The 6632-nt window shown below is 39.1% G+C and overlaps 1 pseudogene; it reads right to left on the reverse strand.

Moving 5' to 3' along the window:
* Window positions 1-4790: 4790 nt before the first annotated feature.
* LOC100583188 lies at window positions 4791-5243 on the reverse strand (annotated as a pseudogene).
* Window positions 5244-6632: the final 1389 nt, after the last annotated feature.

Here is a 6632-nt window from a genome sequence, read left to right on the forward strand (position 1 = left end):
CTGGTTGAGTGCTGCATGAAGTGTTATCTCATCCAAGCCCCACAAGGAATTTATGAGGTTGAAATTCTTATTGTGTTTTTGAGAACGAGGCAGCCAAGGCACAGGACAGTTCACTGACTTGCCCTTGCTTAGATAGCTGGTAAGTGGAGGGCCCAGCCCAGACTTTCTAATCCAAAGCCGAGGCTCTTAACAACCACCTTATCCTAGTCCTCATTCCCAGACCTCTGTCGCCCCATTCTAATCTTCCACCATCAAGGGTGCTGTACTAGAAGAGATGGAAGAGAATCTAAATTTGATCACTTCACCAGAATCTTAATAACTCCACTAATTGGAGCTGATTAGTCAGGAAATGTTAGGAGTAAGCCACTGGGGAAAGAGATGGCTTTGTTTGGTTTTCCTTTCTAAGCTTGTAGAAGAAAACCTAAAAACATGTAAAAAGGAACTGACAATTTCAAGATTGATGTGCTTTTTCTTGTTAAGGCTAAATATCAAAAACTTTAAAAATAACTAAAAAGCAAACAGCAATAACCTTTTAAGTGCTGTGATTCTGGAATATGAGTAGAAAACCAGGGTTTGTTTGTTTGTTTGTTTTTCCTAAGTAAGGGAGTTATGATATAATTGCAAAATATAATGTAAGAGTAATGAGAAAAAGAACCTTTTTGACTTGCCCACTCCTGCACCTCCAAGACCTAGAGCAATGATAGGTACATAGTAGCTGTTCAATAAATATTTGTTAAATGAATGAATGGTGATAAAATTAGGAATTAAATCATTGAAATGGTGCACTCTGGCCTGTGCATGATGTTTTGTTTCTTCTGAATATTATTAGTGTAGTATTTGTTGTTCAAGAAATGGACAGTTATTTAAGTCATTTATTTAAAAGTTGTTGTTTTATTTTTAAGAGACAGGGTCTTGCTTTGTTGCCAGGCTCTGGAGTGCAGTGGCATGATCATAGCTCACTGCAGCCTTAAACTCCTGGGCTCGAGCAATCCTTCCACGTAGCTGAGACTATGGCACGCGCGACTGTGCCTACCTTAAAAGTATTCTTTTAAATACTTGGCCTTACTTGATGGCTGTTACCTGATAATGACCTTACAAACCTATCAGCAAGAAAGGGCCTTAGGTGATTGACTTTAGCAAATTTAACCTATTTCAGTGAAAGAGCCACACTATAAAGTACGAAAGTCCCAAATTTAACACATCTTCTCCAGCGTGGCATATTATTTAAAAGGTAAAAATTATATCCTCTTAATTTGCATTTGTTCAAATATTAATAAAGTTGAACATGTTACCATATGTGCACTAGCTTTGTTTTTTCTTTTGTTCTTAAATTTTCCTAGATTACCTGTCAGGGGCTTGGTGTTCTTCTTATCAATGTGCATGAGTTCTTTAATATTTTTTGTGCAATGTTTTTTGTATATATACTTCCCCAATCTACTGCTTGCCTTTAGAGCAATGTCTTTTAAAACAGAAAATTCTCAAAATGACAATATCAAATGTACAAGAGAGGCAAAGAGTACCATAAGGAATATGCAGAATATTAGCAATTCCAAGATAAAATTTTCTTAACAATTTTTTTTACTTACCTAAATTCCCAAAGTCTTTGCTCTAGTAATTCATCAGTCACAATTGGAGAATAAATCACAACCGTGATACATTCTGCTGCAATGAAAACGGTAGTGACTGCTTATTACAAAAGAAGGTGTGTTTTACAACAAATTTAGTCATTGGCATACATCTAAATATTTTGGAATTTCTCCAATATTCATGTCATTAGAACAAAGGAAGCTCAGTTTACTTGTATAAAATGGCAACCTGCTCTTAAATGGAATTGGGTTGCTAATATGCTTAAGGAATCTGTAAAGTGATTTGGGGAGCAAGGCAGCCCATTAGCATGCCACCCCCCATACACCAAATGCTTTTCATTTAAACTGAGGCAGTGACTCCCTCCCAAGGGAGCAATGGCACTTTCTCCAATTCATTAATCTCATAGGATTTGGTGGGCAGCTTCCAATTTACAACCATGTCCTTCCTAAACAATGAGTGCAAACTTCATAGAAATTTAACCGTGTCGATTTTATTTCCCTGGTCTTACTGCAGCAGCACTGAGGTGAACAACAGCAAGATAAATGAAAATCCTGTGTCCAGCTCAGTGTATCAACGTCAGGAAAGAGGACAGCAAAGGTACAACTGGGAAAGGCAACACGCCTGTACATCAGACTAAGGGCTTCATTCACCCACTTCATGTGGTGAGGTCATTCTGTCGCAGCAGGCAGGCGACTTTTCAGTCTCTGACTGATGAGACTATGGAATGAGTCTCTGAATGATTATGGAAAGAGTGATGTATGTTTCACATTTAAGGCCAACTCCTAGATCACACCTCCACATCAACAGCTGGTTGTTAAGCGCCTTTTATGTACAAGGTGCTGCGTCATCAAAGTGTAAAGAAAGACTAACTGGAGTCATGGCATGGAATTACCTCAGGATGTTGCAGACTATAAAACTTACTGGAATTTTTTTTCCATATGGACCCAAATATGCCTTTGTGTGATTTGATGTTTTTCACTTTCTAGTATGAGAACACAAAGAAAATTACTTTCAATTATTGAGTTCTGAAGCATTAAAAATTGGTACTTCTGTCACCAAAGACAGCAATAAAACTGGGGGAGAATGGCACAGGGATAAATAATTTCCACTTATTTATGTTCATTAGAAATTGCCAAGTAGATTCATTTACTCAAAAAGAAAAGTATCCCCAAGTTGGGAGGTGTCATGTTCCACTAAGAGGAAATGTTTCTTATGACCAAATTAAAACACTCAACTCTGGGAAAAAAGGTTTATTTTAGATGTTGTGATAACTGACTCCCAGCCATAATGCTCCAAGTGGGCACCAGTAATGAGGGTTTCCTTTAATAAGGTTGCTTTTCTTTAACAAAACCATATTAAATGAAATAGAAAGAAAAAGTAATGTTTGTGTCAATGAAACAGGCTTTTATGGCATCACAGCCAATGACCATGAGCACAGACAAAGTAGAGGGACTAGCATCAGGGAACATCTAAGTGCAGCCCTAGAAGGCAGAGCTTTGGCACAAGCCACATTGTGTACTCCAGAATTGCCTTCTGTACTTGTGGCAAAGATAACCTACCTGTTCCCGCTCCTTTTGGAAAGCTTATGGTTCCGTTGAAGCATGGCAAGTGTCCCAGCCTTCCCTGGATGAAGACAGGTTGGTCCACTGGGAAATGGCTGCTGCTGATAATGCAGGTATGAACCTCTACAAGACAGAGGAAAGACAGTCTTTGCAAAATAGACCAAATGTTAAGAGTTCATGGGAAAACACTTAAAATAAAACCATGATCCCTTTCTAAACAATTATAACTTACATGCAGAGAGGAAAGTAACTTGTACACTCCTTCCATCTACCACAAAAGGAGATGTAGGGCCTTCTTTACTCTTTAATAAAGCACCATTGTTTTTTCATGATTTTGCTTTATAGAGCTTAAATTAAAGGGAAACTACACTATGGAGAGGCAACTCTTTTCTTTTAAAGCTTTTACAGCACCTATATTGGCAAACTCACTTGTGGGTCAGTGCTTATTCTGAGATGACTTTTTTTTTTAAACTAAAAATATTTCAAATCATTGTCATGAAAAAACAACTACAGGGCAAGAAGTAAACTACCGGCTGGGCTTGACGGCTCACACGTGTAATCCCAGCACTTTGGGAGGCCGAGGCGGGTAGATCACTTGAGGTCAGGAGTTTGAGACTAGCCTGGCCAACATGGTGAAACCTCGTCTCTACTAAAAATACAAAAAATTAGCTGGGCTTGCTGGCGGTTGCCTGTAATCTCACCTACTCAGGAGGCTGAGGCAGGAGAATTGTTTGAACCCCAGAAGCGGAGGGTGCAGTGAGCCGAGATCGCACCATTGTACTCCAGCCTGGGCAACAAGAGCAAAACTCCGTCTCAAATAAATAAATAAATAAATAACTACCATCATGCCATATAATGTTACATAAAGAATGTCCCAGTAATCTTAGTGCAATCCCCTAAGACAATCAATACATGTCTTGAATTAACTTCTCTTTTAAGCACCCAGAACATGCTAGATATGTCCCATCCTTGGGCAAAGAGAGAACATGATCACTCAAATTCTCTTGCATCATGCTGGAAGTAGTTGGCCTATCCCCAGAGCTTGAAGGTCTGGTAGGCCCAGTTGTTCTACTGACTCTGGAATAGAGAAACTTTTAAGTCAAAAGTTGCCTTCTTTGGTAAGGATTGTAGGTATTTTCAATTACTTCATTAAGTTTACCACATAATTATAATTGAAGAAAACATAGAGTTCATTTTTAACCATTATTACAAAACTCTTCACTTCAAAAGTTGTTATTAGAAAAGAAAAATTAGCCTTTTAACAAAAACGAAGTTTGGAAAGCATTATCAACATATAGAACAGACACATGACTTTTAAACTTACTTTCTTATATAGATAAGACAAATGAGACCTTAATCTTTTAAGAAATGCCTCTGAGTATCTCCATCTTCATTTCCATGAAATTTCATAAGGACAGCAGTAATAATATAATGGGGGCTCTGAGCCACTGTTTCAGCAATGTGTGGGCTGTTTATTTTTTTCCTCTTTGTTTTTTTTTTGGTGACAAAAAGTATATTAAACGCAAAAAATAATCATATTAATCAATTTTTTAGCTGCATAAAAATGTGAGTTCATTAGAATTAGGGTTTTTTTTTTTTTAAGGTATACAAGCTATTTATTAACAGACAAGGCCTACAGACTTATTTCTTAGAAACACCGACATGGCCACGGCAGCCAGTGGTCTTGGTGTGCTGGCCTCGGACACAAAGGCCCCAGAAGTGGCGCAGCCATCTATGAACCCGAATCTTCTTCAGTCACTCCAGGTCCTCATGGAGCTTGTTGTCCAGACCATTGGCTAGGACCTGGCTATATTTTCCATCCTTTACATCCTTCTGTCTGTTCAAGGACCAGTCTGGGATCTTGAACTGGCATGGATTCTGCATAATGGTGATCACACATTCCACCTTATCCTCAGTGAGTTCTCCTGCCCTCTTGGTGAAGTCAATGTCTGCTTTCCTCAACACCACATGAGTGTATCTTCAACCCACATTTTTAATGGCAGTGATGGCAAAAGCTATTTTCCACTGTCCATCGATGTTGGTATCAAGTACTCACAAAATATGCTCGAACTTTTCAGGGATCACTGGAGACATGGTGGCAGCACAAGCAGAGGCAGGCAGGCCTCCTGTGGAAGACAGAATTAGTTTATCCAAAACTGTATGTACTAATCAGAGTAAGATTTAGTCCAAATGTGGGTGACAACTACTAAGTTTCTATAAACACAAGCTGTAGGAGCATCAAGCAGAAACTCAAGAAAAGCCTCCTTTAGATGGTGAAGATTATATTAAGATTTAAATGATGAAAAGGAGTTAGCCAAAAGAACTAGGAAACAAAATGTTCTAGGCAAAGGGAATAGCATGTTCCAGAGTCCAGAAGTGAGAGTTAGCACAGCTTATTAGGAGATTTGAAGCTACAGCATCCTGGGAGAATGTTAAAGAAAAGGCTGTAGGAATAAACAGCTCAAAATTTAGGCTTCATCCCAAGGACAACCACTAAGGGGCTTTAAGGATGGGATTGGCAAGATTAGATTTGCATTTGTTAAGATATTTTTATAACTGTCCAGAGCATGGAATATTGTGAAACATTTGGAAAAGCCAGTCAGGGGAAAATATACAAGGTATTTGATTTAAAGTGTAGGTTAATTTGAAAGATAAAAATTACAAAATGTGGACAAAGTCGAGATTCTTCCTGGGTTCACTATCATACTCAGGAGTTGAACTCTATTTACCAGAAAATAAAGAAATGAAAGGTTACAAACATAGAGAAACATGATTGCTGTATTGTTACTGTTACCGTTGTTGTTGTATGTTGTTGTTTAGATCAGTCTTGCAGTGACTACATTTTTTGCCAATTATCCATGGCAACATGAGAAATCAGTATAGTTTAAAATTACTGTTCATTTTACTAACCTCACAATCTATAAGTCAGAAATTAGAGCAAGGTTCAGTTGGGAGATTCTACTGCCTCATTTGGCAACAGCTGGGGTCACTTGATGATACTGACTTGGTAACTAGTCTGTCTGGAGGGCCCAAAAATGCTTCAGTCATCAGTTTGGTGTCTTGGCTGGAAGGCAGCATTCATCTGGGCCACTGTATCTCTCCATATAGTTTCAGAAACTGCTCACGTGGCCTCACCAGCAGGATGTACAGACTTCTTACATGATGGCTTAGGGCTCTAGTAGCAAGTATACTCTTTTCATTTTGAACATGGTGGTCCAAGCCGACATAATTCCTTTAACAACTTTATGGGATACTTGTACCTCAAATGATATTCCATTCCACAAAGCCTTTCAAAGTAAGTCCTTCTCTATCTAGGGCTTCCTGAGAGGCTGCTGTGAGACAGTGGCTCTCAGACAGGGGTCCCCAACCCCTGGGCCATGGACCAGTATCAGTCCGTGGTCTGTTAGGAACCTGACCGCACAGCAGGTGGTGAGCAGGCAAGCGAGCATTACCGCCTGAGCTCCGCCTCCTGTCAGATCAGCA

Source organism: Nomascus leucogenys, chromosome 11 (genome assembly GCF_006542625.1).
Source record: "Nomascus leucogenys isolate Asia chromosome 11, Asia_NLE_v1, whole genome shotgun sequence".
Taxonomy (NCBI): domain Eukaryota; kingdom Metazoa; phylum Chordata; class Mammalia; order Primates; family Hylobatidae; genus Nomascus; species Nomascus leucogenys.